Source organism: Giraffa tippelskirchi, chromosome 6 (genome assembly GCF_054371585.1).
Source record: "Giraffa tippelskirchi isolate mGirTip1 chromosome 6, T2T-mGirTip1v1.2.pri, whole genome shotgun sequence".
NCBI lineage: Eukaryota > Metazoa > Chordata > Mammalia > Artiodactyla > Giraffidae > Giraffa > Giraffa tippelskirchi.
In genome coordinates, this window is record NC_137280.1 from 51,772,724 (window position 1) to 51,787,197 (window position 14,474).

Sequence of the window (14,474 nt, forward strand, 5' to 3'; positions counted from 1 at the left end):
ATTGAGTGCCGGTTTGTATACAGATGGGTAAGATGGTTCTTGAAGATTCCTATTAATGACAACGCAGTCCTCTATGGTGTCAGTGTAAATGCAACCTGGTGTTCTAAAAGTGTCACAAGAGTGTAGAGGAATGAACAAGTCCAAATGCTGTCAATTAAGACAATTTGTGTTCATTCCTGCTCGAAGATCGAATTTACTCCATCACATTGAGTTTGCCATTTTTTTTCTGGTGTCTTCTCAAACATTCACAGTTTTTCTGTGGCCCCCTACTGTGCCCCAGAACAGAGCCCATCAAGCATTGTTTCTACTCTGCCCACACAGTCCTCCCCTGACCACCGAGGAAGAGTTGTCTGTTCTGTCTGGACCGGTTTGGCTGATCCCTTCCTCCATCCTCTTTGGAGACCTTGCTCCATCAGATGCCTGTCTCCTTTCTGCCACTACAGTCCTTTCTTTATTGTTTCTCCCTTTTCAGTATTTCTCCATACTTAAAAAAAAGGTAACAAAGAAACCTGTGTCTGGAGCAGTTTATTTATTTACCCAGGTTCCATCCTTGGGTCAGGAAGATCTCCTGGAGGAGGAAATGGCAACCCACTCCAGTATTTTTGCCTGGAGAATCCCATGGACAGAGGAGCCTGGTGGGCTACAGCCTATGGGATCACAAAGAGCTGGACATGACTGAGCAACTGAGCACATGGAAGTTTTGCCCCACATCGTCCCTGTATACTTAAATTATAGTTGTTATTTAAATTAGCTCAGTGTTTTTATTATTATGACTGGGCAACTATTGTTTCCAGCTGAGGCTATGTTCTGTTTCCTTTATTGAATAATGTGGGGGTCCCCCACCCCTGGCTTTCGTGTATTTTTGTTTATTTGGTTTTTTGTTTATCCATCATGGTTTCATTTCCACACTCTCTGATGGCTGGCAGGCACATATTCTCCCAGGACATTCAGAAAGTCCTTTGAAGTCCTTCTGTCCCTCATATCCACCCTTCCTTCTCTCCTCCAGCCCACCTGGACTGCCATTGCCTGCAGCATCCTAGATCTCAGGCCTAGGAAGTCCACTGACTGTCTGTGTGCTCAATCCCATGTTTGCTGGATGATGTGATCCTCTTTTGAGACTGTTCCCTCCTTTCAGAGAGTTTATGGTTTATTTCCTCCCACAGTTCATCTCCTAGTAACTTGCTGAGAAGAAGGGCTTGTGAGAGTAAATATTTAGATACCTTGTGTGTCTCTGTGCTGGGTGCTTGGTGGGCCCAAAAGTCAAAAGATAATTGTCTTTTATTTCTCAGGAACTTTCTTATATTTTTAATTGATACGTTTTCTGTTTTTTCCCTCTTTTCCATTCTTTTTTTTTTTAGTCTTTTTTCCCTATTTTGTTAGATTTCCTCAACTTATATCTTTCTATTCTACTCTCATATTTGTCTTCTAATTGTCTTATGTTTATCTCTAATCTGCTCTTATATTTTTAATTTCTAAAATATGGTGTTTATTCTATGAATTTTGAAAATTAAAAAAAAACGACCAGTGTTTATTTCTTGATTACAGGATCTTTTTTCTGTTCTCCTGTGTTTCTGTTTTATTCTGGGGTTCTTCTTCTGTTTGTTTTGGTCTCCCTCTTTTATGCTGGAGGTTCTTCTCAAATGTCCAGTGATCTTTGGCTCTTTGTTCACGTTTAGTAATGGGTCTAAAAGTCGAGTTAGAGGCTCTGCATGTGGGCAGGGATTGCGATCTGGTGGCTGTCACGGTAACGTGGTTATGTAGGCACAGGCTGTGTTGTTGGAGGAGCTTTTGTAGGTTTATGGATTTCTCTGGGGGAAGCTGTGTGATGGCTCACACCTGGCTGTCCGTATTCTGGTTGTTGACCGCAAGTGAAAAAGTGTGTAACCAGAGGGTACATCCATTATAGTTAATGAACCTACACTGACACCTAATCAACACCCAGAGTCCATAGTTTACATTAGGGTTTGCTCTTGGTGTTTTTGAGCTTGAACAAATGTTTAATCACATGTGTCCACTATTGTAATATCATACAGAATGGTTTCACTGCCCTAACAGTTCTCTGTGTTTCTCCTGTTCTTTTGTCTCTCTCCCCAGCTCTTGGCGATCACAAATCCTTATACTGTCTCCATAGTTTTGCATTTTTCATGTCATGTGGTTGGAATCATGCATTTTATAGGCTTCTACTTGGCTTCTTCCACTTGGTAGTAATGCATCAAAGTTTCCTGGATGCTGGTTGTTTTTTTTAAAATAAAAAATTTGTAGAATATGCACAATTAAAAATTTCTGGGGGGGGACTTCCCTGGTGGTCCAGTGGGTGAGTCTTCATTTCCAGTGCAGGAAGTTGTGGGTTCAGTCCCTGGTTGGGAAGCTAAGAGCCCACATACCTTGTGGCCAAAACACCAAAACATAAAATGGAAACAGTATTGTAACAAATTCAATAAAGACTTTAAAAACGGTCTATATAAAAAGTCTTAAATGTTTTTGTTTTGTATTAAAAAAAAGTACGGAATTACTAAAAGGAATTACAACAACTGTAGTATAATTTAAATACTTCCACTTAAGTGAAAAAGTGAAAAGAAAAGTGAAGTTGCTCAGTCGTGTCTGACTCTTTACAACCCCATGGACTGTAACCTACCAGGTTCTACCGTCCATGGGATTTTCCAGGCAAGAATACTGGAGTGGGTTGCCATTTCCTTCTCCTGGAGATCTTCCCGACCCAGGGATTGAACCTCGGTCTCCCGTATTGTAGGCAGACGCTTTACTGTCTGAGCCACCAGGGAAGTCCCTATTAAGTGAAAGCTTCTAGCATAATCCTTATGGTGTAGTTTCCTTAGATAAGTGTGCTTAGTTGCTCAGTTGTATCCGACTCTTGCAACCGCGTAGACTGTAGCCTGCCAGGCTCCTCTGTCCATGGGATTCTCCAGGCAAGAATAATGAAGTGGGTTGCCATTTCCTTCTCCAGGGGATCTTCCTGACCCAGGAATCGAACCTGGGTCTCCTGAATTGCAGGCAAACTCTTTACTGACTGAGCTATGAGGGAAGCCCTTAATAACCCTATCTGGGGTTTTAAATTTGAGAGATTGTTGTGGTCCTTTAATGGACCGAGACTTGGGGGTACAGAGTCGACCGATAAGAAAGTAAAAGAGGGAAGAAAAGAGGCTGATATGCCCTGGTTTACACAGTATGCCAATATAACTCTAGGACAAAGAGCTAGCACCGTCTACGTAGGCTCAGGGCGCCCTCTCGAAGAGGTCTTGAAAGCCCGGGCAAATAAGTAGACACGGTGGACACCTGTGCTCCGTGGAAGCAGCCTGAAACGGAGAGAGGGAGAGAGCGAGAGAGCGAGAGCGAGAGCGAGAGAGAGAGAGAGAGAGAGAGAGAGAGAAAATGAGGAAAGACACGGAGACCAGTGCTCTGGTGGAACAAAGGCATTTATTCAACATATTGTGGGCATATATATATTCTCTTACCAGATAGCCCTTTTTAGCAGAGATAGGGATCAAAGATGTAACAAGTCATCTAGAAAGCCAGAGGCTAGAATTATTCTCTAGAGAGGGGATTGTAAAAGTTACTTTACATATCAGAAAGGAGGAGACTTGTAAATGGCTGCTGTTCACCATATGGAATTTCCATATGAATGAGATACATGAATTTCTATTATCCCCGAAAGCCGGCTTGCCAGCTCTCTGGTACCTGTATTCAGGTGCTGTTAAGGAACATAGAATTCATGCAAGACTGAAAACAGCACACAGGAAGCCTCCTGTTAAATGTATCCTGACAACTCCCCCTGTTTTATTATAGTTGTAAAAAAGGTCCTGACCATATGAGTTTGTTTAGTATTAACCAATCTCATAGAAAGGCAACAGTAAACAACAAATAAAGTCACCAAGGTAAACACCAAAGTTACAGTTTCAGACCTGATGCTGTGAATAATATTTTGAAATCAAACTCATGGGTATAGCCCAGATAATTAAACTGCTAGTTGTTCAGCTAAAGTCTCTAGATTAGTGGAAGAAGGCAGACGTTTTAACAAGCAGTTCTTTTTGTACATACAGCGGGGCATTATTATGTATGTTTCATAAATGAATTTTGACTTATACTCAGTTGTAGGTACTATAATTAGATTGACCAGGAGTAACACAGTATAGAGTAGAATCTCAATCACAATCAAAAGGGAATCATTTTTTAACAAGTATATAGTTAGCAATTAATACAAGTTACAGAAGGTAAAGTCTTATTAGCATGTCCTTGTAAAATGTCCGTTCCAAGCTTCAAGTTTTTAGGTGCTCGCAACAGGTTTCCAGGTGTCTTGTAGTTTAGGCCCAATCTGTTTATTGATCTGAAGGCAAGGTGGGGAGATTTTTCTGTTAAGTCACTCAAGAAGTCCTTTGTCATGGTAATGAATTCTTTCCCTAATTCTTTCCCTAAGGTTTTTGTAGTGTAACCATGGTTTACAATTTAAGCAAAGTCCAAAGTCTTTTTTGGGAGGCAGGGCGAAAGCCCAAGTTTGTCGGAATTCTGTTGGTCCCATGCACAAAGGAAGGACTTCGTAACCTAGGGAAATGTTAATTAGTTTTTTCTTTTACTTCAGGGTGTGAGGGCCCTTTAATGCTCTAGGAAGAAGGCATATGTATAGAGTCGTTAGTAGAAACAATTGATCTTTTCTCTGTCCATTATATCACCTGTAGTAAGAAAGGGGGTTGGGTATGAATGATTAATTTGCCTCGGGCGAGGGGGTGGCACAGGAAAATGTTTTCTGGATTCTGCGGCATTTCCTGTTGAGAGAACAAATTTTCAGCTCGATTAGTAAGAGTTTTTATTTGTCCCCAAGTGGGGAGGTTATAAGGTTGATATCGCCAAGGGCGGCTCTTCCTGGAGATCTTTAGAGCTGCCATGGCCCGTATTGGAATTTCTTCCTCCTGGGGTTTTTGTTGTTTTGTCTGTTTTGAAGGCTGGGGGGCCCCCTTGAGTCCAGTTTTCTGAAGAGGAACCTATGTGAGTTCGTTGGATCCTTCTGGGGAGACACAAGAATACCCTTTTCCCTGTAAGATTAGTTTCCCAGATTTCCATTGTTTTGTTAACCCGTCTTGGTACCAAATGGGCAGAGGAAGAGAAGTGTCCTTCAATTCCTCAAAATGTTTGTCTGCTCTAGTTAAAATATCTCTGTGGTAAATTTTAAAAATTTAAAAGAAATAAAGCTGTATTCTAGTAAAGTCTGCTTTAGATAGGGGAGACAGTACTGTTCCTGTGTATTCCCCCTTTTTTTAATTTTTAGAAAACATACACTAATCACCCCTGTCTCCAGACAAGCCATAAATTTTTCTGTACCTTTTGGAGTGTAACCTTGGGCTTATTGATTATTGGCCAGTTGTTTAACTGTTTGAACACACAACACACGAATGATGGGATTACTGTGATTGCATTTACCCTTCCTAGTTTATGTAAGTCTCAAGGAATTTGGAGTGGTGAGTTCGGACACGTACACATGGGGTATCAAAGATTTTTACAAATGCTAGTCGGGGTCTTTGGCTAAGAGAAGACTCTGCTTTGGGCCCACCAGTGTAATAAACTGCACTCTACTATCTGTATTGTCCTTTTGAATGAGTTTGTTTCCCAGAACGTATGGCTACAACAGTGTGAGTAAAGTTTTTTCCTATTAAATTAGGGGGGGCATCTATCACATAAAGTTTTAGTGTTGCAGGTTGGCCTTCTGGTCCCTCACATGGATATATTTGAGTACTATGATAAACCTCCTGTATTTTAGTTTGAGAAACTCTTGCAGTTTGGCAAGAAATTTGTTGTATAGGCCAAGATTTGGGCCATAAATGTTTGGAAATGATAGTAATATCAGATCCAGTGTCAAGGAGACCAGAAAATCTTTTACCATTAATTTTGATGTTAATATTCGGTCGGGCAGATTTAGATATTAACGAAGTCCACAAGGATTGTTTTTGATCCGTACTGCTGAATCCACCCATCCGTACATCTTTAGAAGAGTTAATAGAAAAGTAAGGTAAAAGAAGTAATTGAGCAATTTTGTCCCCCTTTTTGAATTGCCATAAAATCAGGGATGACATCATAATTTGAATTTCTCCTCTATAATCTGAATCAATTACTCCAGGATGAACAGTAATTCCTTTAGAAGTCAAACTAGATCGGCCGAGTAAAAGACCGAAAGTTTGTGGGGGCATGGGTCCAAACAAACCGGTAGGTATTCTAGATGAGACTGCCTGAGGGTAAAGGAGAAAGTCATCTATGGCTGGTATGTCAACGGCAGCACTGCCGGATGTTGAGGGTTTGAGGGAAAAGATGGAATTTGCCCCTGGTTTTTGTTGAAGGGGACCTGGGGGGTCCCCTTCTTGGAGTTTCCCGGAATAGGTTTCCCTTCAATGTCAAATTTAGATTTACAGTCTTTGGCCCAATGCATTCCTCTATGACAGCAAGGACCGGTATTGGAAGGCTTTTTATCAGCCTTTTTAGGGCAATCCCTTTTAAAATGGTTTTTATCTCCACATGTAAAACATCCTTCATTTCCCTTTTTAAGGGCAGCAACCATTGTTTCAGCTAGCATTTGCATCTTTTGAGTTTCTGATCCTAGATTGCGACAAGCCTTCAAATAATCTATAATAGTTCCTGTTTCTCGAATAGGAACTATGGCCTTTTGGCATTTCTGATTTGCATTCTCATAAGCAAGTAGTTTTTCTAGTTGTTTTTTAGCTTCATCTCCAATTACAGTATGGGAAATAGCAGTTTGTAATCTAGCTAAAAAATCAGCATACGATTCATTAGGTCCCTGCAATATTTTAGTGTAGCTACCTATAGATTCCCCTTGAGGAGTTATTCGCTCCCAAGCTTCAAGGGCCACTGTTCTTACTTGTTCATACAGCAACAGAGGGCACTGTATTTGAGCTTCTAAAGTGTCAAATGGTCCTGTACCATTTAACATCTCAAAAGTAATTTGATTTTGGGGAACACCAGCTCGAGCATTTCTGTTAGCATGATCTCTGGCTATGTCATGAAACCACATTGTCCATTGAAGATATTCTCCTGGTTTAAGGAGAGCTTTTATTAAAATACGCCAATCATGGGGAACAAAATTTCCCAGAGTGGAAGTAATAGAATTTAGAAGTACTTTAGTAAAAGGTGAATGTGGGCCGTACACAGTTATAGCCTTTTTTATTTGTTGCATATGATAAAAGTTAATAGCCTCATATTGAGGTATTACATGCCCTTGAGCATCAGGATTTCTTAAAACTGGAAAAACGGAAAAACCATCGGCTTCAGAGACCTGTGATTGTAAAGTCAGCAATTTAGAAAGCCTCTGTCACGAAGGAGAGTGGGCAGGTAGCAGATTTTTACAATTAAGAGTATGTGGTACAAACTCATCATTGTTATTTAGAAAGGTGTTAATTTTAATGTCAAAAGGTGTACTAGATGAGTCTTTGCTAGAATCATTAGGTTTTAGCAGAGGAGCTGCTTTTAAATTTGCATCCCCTGGCAGACAGGGAATGCTTGGAACAACCAAGGGAGGGTTAGTAAATATATTATGTTGTTCCAACTGGGCCTTTTGTAAGGTTTTATCATTTAGTTTATATTTATGTAATAAGTGTTCTGCCTGTTGTTGAATATCTGGAGGGCCAGGATGACCTTGAAGTGGTAGAATCATAGTTTCAATAGGAGCCCATAAAGGCCAGAAATCTGTAGGAATGTTTTTTCCCTTTTTGGTGGCTCGTTTAGCATTTTTTTTTGACCTGGTGCCAAATTTCTAAATTAATATTGCTTTCCTCAGGGAACCAAGGGTTACATTCAACCACTGTTTGAAGGCCAGTCTCTATTTTCTGGTGTAAAACTAAAAATCCCTGAGCTTTAAATAAGTGATAAAGTAAAAATAAGTGATAAAGAAAAATAAAAAAGTGATTTGGATTTCCCGCCATTATATTTACGTCTTTAATATTTACCAGCCTCAATAGGCTCGCCATTATACCCATGTCTTTAGTACTTACCAGCTTCAATAAGCTTTCTGGGGTCACTCTGCCCGACCTGCCGTATCCCAAGTCCCTGTTCAGGCGCCAATTTTGTGGTCCTTTAATGGACTGGAACTTGGGGGTACAGAGTCGACTGATAAGAAAGTAAAAGAGGGAAGAAAAGAGGCTGATATGCCCTGGTTTACACAGTATGCCAATATAACTCTAGGACAAAGAGCTAGCACCGTCTACGTAGGCTCAGGGCGCCCTCTCGAAGAGGTCTTGAAAGCCCTGGCAAATAAGTAGACATGGTGGACACCTGTGCTCCGTGGAAGCAGCCTGAAACGGAGAGAGGGAGAGAGCGAGAGAGCGAGAGCGAGAGCGAGAGAAAATGAGGAAAGACACGGAGACCAGTGCTCTGGTGGAACAAAGGCATTTATTCAACATATTGTGGGCATATATATATACTCTCTCACCAGATAGCCCTTTTTAGCAGAGATAGGGATCAAAGATGTAACAAGTCATCTAGAAAGCCAGAGGCTAGAATTATTCTCTAGAGAGGGGATTGTAAAAGTCACTTTGCATATCAGAAATGAGGAGACTTGTAAATGGCTGCTGTTCACCATATGGAATTTCCATATGAATGAGATACATGAATTTCTATTATCCCCGAAAGCCGACTTGCCAGCTCTCTGATACCTGTATTCAGGTGCTATTAAGGAACATAGAATTCATACAAGACTGAAAACAGCACACAGGAAGCCTCCTGTTAAATGTATCCTGACAAGAGATGTCGTGAGCACAAACCTTTCATTCCAGACCTCCTGCTGAAAGTTCTCAAACCAAGGTCATTGATAAGCTCTTCATCCCACGATTGAAGGACAACTTTAAAATCTTTATAGTACTTTAATTCTGCTGCATTTGCAATGGAATTTTTGGAAACTCTTTCTCCTATTGGTCTCTATGACACACAAGCTCTGGATGTTTCTTCTTAATTTTGACTACCTTTCCTCTGCCAGTTCTTCATCCCCCATCATCCTTAATTGGTGGAATTTCTCAAAATTTCTTCCTCGACCCTCTTCTTGAGAAGAAAATAGTATGAGTGTGTAGGTGATACAATAAGGCAGTAGATGAGTTTAGGAAGGTGACCGAATCATAGATTCACTGAATGGGTTGGCCCTCTGGAGGCCACCATTCCAGCCCCCGATCTCAGACCCTCTGGCCAGTAGCTGCGTGGCTTCAGTTTGAACAGCTCAGGAAAAGATATTCATGCCTCACTGAGAGAGGGTCCATTTTGCTTTCGAGTGAAACCACATCAAAAAGTCCTGGGATCTCAGTCATCGCTTCTATTGTGGAATTCTGGACCTATACAGAACACATGTAATTGTACTTTCTTCTTTTTTTTTTAATTTTATGTTAATATTTATTTTTGGTTGTGCTGGGTCTTCCTTGATGCTTGCAGGCTTTCTCTAGTTGTGGCAGATGGAGGCTACTCTCTAGTTGTGGTGCATGGGTTTTTCATTGCGGTGGCTTCTCTTGTTGCAGAGCACAGGCTGTAGGGCACGCAGGCTCAGTAGTTGTGGCACACGGGTGTAGTTGCCCTGTAGCATGTGGGATCTTAGACCAGGGATCGAACATGTGTCCCTACATTGGCAGGCGGACTGGACTACCAGGGAGGTCCTGCAATTGTACTTCCACATGACATTCTTTAAAATATTGACTACTACCATCATACCATGAAATTGCTATTTTTCCTTTCCAGACATAATTAGTTCCTTTAGCTGGTCCTCAAATGATAGCCCTCCCTCCATTAATACATATTTATTGATCATTTACTACCTGAAATACAAATTAACTTATCTCTTCTTAGAGAAGTTCATGTAAATGAGGACAACTAGGAGAGCAAAACTTGAATTTCTTTATGATCATATTTATTATTAGCTGACTCTGGGGGACTTGAATTATCTGGACTGTTATCTTCATCTGCTTCACTTTGCTTATAGACCCTGTTAAAGGTCTCCTCTCCCTCTTGTTTGATGTTAGTACTTCATTTATGAGCTGATGATATTTATTCTTTAATGTGAAATAAAGCTATAGGTTAAAAGCTAAGGACTGTTACACATATTGATTGTTGCTTTGAAGACTTTAAATGTTAAAAGAACTAATTAATACTATTTTTTAGAATGTTTTATGAATACATTTAGGATTCCTTAAAAATTAAACTAAGCTCATAAGGTCTTTAAACCTATTGAGAGGTGCTCTTTGATGACCTAGAGGGATGGGAAGGGAGTGAGAGGGAAGCTCCAGAGGGAGGTGATATGTGTGTACTTACAGCTGATTCACGTTGTACAGCAGAATCTAATAGAACATTGTGAAGCAATTATATTTCAATTAAAAATAAATTAAAAAAACTTATTAAGAGTGAACTTTAGGGACCTCTGATCCTTTGGGGGACACATGGGGGGCCATTGGCATTGGTCTCCCTGAATTTGGGGTCATGACTTCAGCAGGCTCTGTCTCCCAGCCATGCTGTCTTTTCCTGGCTGTGGCTGCAGCTTTCTCAACAGTTGGGCTTGCACTTTGCTGATCTACCATCTATGCAGACCTAGGAGTAACATTTTAATCCATTTTTTCTTTGGCTGTGCCTCGCGGCATGCAGGATCTTAGTTTCCAGACCCGGGATGGAACTGGTACCCCTCTACAGTGGAAACAAAGTCCTAACCACCAGATTGCCAGGGAAGTCCCAGACCTGGGAGTAATATTTTAAAATGCAAAAATATTAGCCCGCTGCTTAAAAACTAGTGATGATTTTCCAAGATAAACTCCAGCCCATCTGCATGGGCTGCCATCTGCCCACCTCTACCCGGCCAATTTCATACCTTGAGGCCTGCCTTTGGCCATTGGACACCTCCGACTTTATTATCTTGGCACCCATTCTGGCCATTTCTCACCTCTGAGTCTTTCTGAACCTCTTCTTTCTGCTTCTAAAGTATAGTTTTTCACTTCTGCTCTTAGCTTACCCTTTTTTTTTTTAATGTGGTGACAAAAAACACTTTTTAATAAATGGATATGCTAGTAATAGATTTAGTTCCATTTTCACTTATTTTAAACAGCAGTAAGATTTAGCAGTAACATGGGTTTCCACAAGGATAGAGTACAAAATAATAATGATGAAAACATTAAACAAAGTTAAGTAGTATGGGAAATAGCTCTATTAATAGAAATCCTAGTGACTTTATCACAGGAGTTTTAAGGAGAGAGAAAAATAAGCAAACAATAGGAAGCAAAGGTAATTGAATACATTTTTCCTACAATGATGAAAAATCCAAAGAATCCACCAAATTCTAAACAGGATTACAGAGAAAAGATCCATACTCCCAAAATCATGTGAAACATGAGAATATCAAGGCTTACCCTTTAAGACTTGCTTAGCTGTCACCTCCTCCGTAAAGTCTTCCCTGACTTACTTTCTAACTCCTCCCCTACCCCCCCAACACCCACCCTTGGTTTTGGTTTGGATCCTGCTGGGTTTCGACTGCCTTGTGCATTTTCTTCTGCTCTTTTTTTTTTTTACTTCTGTCCTCAGTCATGTCTGATTGTTTGCTACCCTTTGGATTGTAGCCCACCAGGCTCCTCTGTCCATAGTATTCTCCAGGCAAGAATGTTGGAGTGGGTTGCCATTTCCTCCTCCTGGGGATCTTCCCAACCCAGGGACTGAACTCCTATCTATTGCATTACAAGTGGATTCTTTACCTGCTGAGCCACTAGGGAAGCCCCTTTCCCTTCTGCCCCGATGCAGTCACTTTTAGTTCTTTCAGCACTGAGAATGCCTTGCCACTGCAAGGCTATATCCTTCCTTTTACACACTCAGTGGTCAGCACATGGCCAGGCATGGAGTCCATTTCAAAACATGTATGTTGAACTCAAATGAAATGAGGGCGACTCAGCCTTTGAACTCTCTGGCAAATCTGTTTTCAGCAAAGGGTTATAGAAGCTTAGATAGTTTCAGGGGAGTGTGTATGTGTCATGTCTATGGATTCTCAAATTTTGCAGAAGCTTCTGAAAGGAACTCTTTTATGTATATAAGCATAATGGCCATGCCAATCAAAGAAAAAGCGTTCAAGACAACAGAGGTGGTAGCAATGACAACAGTGTATCCTGTGTCCTTTTCACAAGTTTGTTATTCTCAGGAAATGCAGCACATCATCAGTGTGAGTTTCATGTTTCATTGTAATTTTATTGAAGGTGATGATACCACAACTAATAAATCTGCCATAGAGTGACAAAATATCACTCAGCAAAATTTGATATTCATAAATGCAGGATAAGTGTTCTTCTCTTGCTATGACTAGTTTTCTTGTAAAGCAAGTAAATGGTCCAAAGGAAGAATAATGTCTTGAGAGGATGCTGTCAGATGAGTGAAAGAGAGCTGCTATTTATTTGTGGTCTGTAAACACAATCATTTGTGGGGGATGAACAGGTAATGCTTTTACCTGGAACCTTGTAAAATTCTGAATTCAGAATATTGTCAGTTTTTATGGCTTTGCACAGCCCTGTGATTTTAGTGTGGTTTAACTTTGGATTATTTGTCTGCAGCAAAAGTGAAAGGTGCCAGAACCAAGTCTTGGCTGACAACTTCCCCTTTGTCACCTCTCCCTGGGGACCAGGCCTGGTTAAAACGCTTCCCTTCTTTGTGTTCCTTTTCAACCCAGTAGAATGTAAGACCCCGAAGATCTGGTTTCATTATAATTTTCTTGAGCATGAGGACTGTGTAATGACCAAAAGTGCTAGTGTTAGTTGTTCGGTTTTGTCTGACTCTGCGACCCCGTGGACTGTAGCCCACCGGGCTCCTCTGTCCATAGGATTCTCCAGGCAAAAATACTGGAGTGGGTTGTTATTCCCTTCTCCAGGGTAGCTTCTCCACCCAGGGATAGAACTTGAGTCTCCCACATTACAGGCAGATTCTTTACTGTCTGAGCCACCAGGGAAGTCCTGTAATGACCAAATAAATATCACAGTAAAAGTCTGATCTTCATAAATATATACATTTGCATTTCATCCCAGCAGGATGTAAGATCCATGAAGCCAGTGAGTTTCGTCTGTTTTGTCAACATCCATGTGTCTTAAATAACCATGTGCCTGCTACAGTGTAGGTGATCAAAAAGTATTTGTTGAAGTATTTTTCAGTGAAACCCCTGAGGGCCCAGAACTTCTCCTTGATAAAACATGCATCTGTGCAGTTTGAATTTTCAGGGCATGTAAAAAGATCATCTCTATTCCCAAGTTTTAATCTGAAGAAATATTGGCCACTAGGCAGTTGGGAGGTGTACAGGTGAAGCTCAGATCTCTTTTTTCCTGCCCCGGACTCACTAACAGGATCTGGTTCATCCACTGCTATAAGAAAGTACAGGTGAACTTCTCTGCAACGGTTTCAGAAACTATTTGTGTGTGTTTGTGTGTGTGTGTACCTGATGAAAATGTTTTGGGGAAAGATATTTTTAATCCTCTTTGTTTCACAATACTCCCATTTCTTTTCGCTTAGCCTTGTGGAGCTAAGCCTCATCCAAGAGAGTTTTCTGCTTTTTTTTAAGAGTGGAGTGTTAGAATTGTGCCCTTCACCACCCGCCCCCACCCTGCCCCAAAGCCTTAGGTTGGGTCATAGACACATAGGATGAAGGGTGCTTCCATTTCAAATGGTGCAGGCTGTGGGGCAGCAAGCAAGAGACTGATCTTGATCTCAGGGAGACAGCAGTGAGCTGTGGCTTGAAGCGAGATCTTAGTTCCCTGCCCAGTATTTTGTTGCTTCAAGAGAAGATATATTTTTCATCATCCTTCAGGGTGCCCTTGTTTGGGACAGAGTTCTAGGTTATCTCCAGAAGTGAGATACAGAGACAGGGCCCCATAGAACTAAAATTTAATATTTTAAATGTTGTGAATATTTTATCACAGTTTTATTTCATTTGCATTTATGTGACACTGGATGATAGATTGCTTTTTAAAAATTGTGATTTCATTGTTGAAAAACCAGGTTGGCTTAATAATAATTGGCTTCATGGGTAATTATGACAGGTAACATCTGTTCTCTCAATTGAAAGTGTGCTTGTGTAATGCATTATCTATAAACAATGTTTAACTTAGAGATAAGTCTATAGAAAATTATTGGTCAGTCTGAGACTCAGGTCATATTCTTGTCTCCTGATCAATGCTAAGTTTAAGTCTCAGGGGAAACTGTGATAGCTGCTGTGTTTATTTCCTGTCTGCTCCTATGCCTAAAATGTACAAGAAGTTAACATATACATGTCATTCCCAAATATTTCAGAGTTTTTGAATGTCTTCTGTATCAAGATGATAGTATGAATTCATCCCACAGTGGTTATACTCCTCATTTTGGCTATGTGAATTTAATCTGTAGAATTTATAGGATCTCTTGGCAAAAAATGTCCCCAAATGTTTATAATGCTCTGCTGATGAATGTGTTTGAGATGTAATTAAGTAGAACTTATTTTCTTT

At 40.6% G+C, this 14,474-nt stretch overlaps 1 protein-coding gene across 9 annotated transcripts in view; it reads left to right on the top strand.

The window, feature by feature from the left end:
• CA8 (carbonic anhydrase 8 (inactive)) overlaps positions 1-14,474 on the top strand; it is an 85,381-nt gene that overhangs the window by 4,045 nt on the left and 66,862 nt on the right. The window lies entirely within an intron of this gene.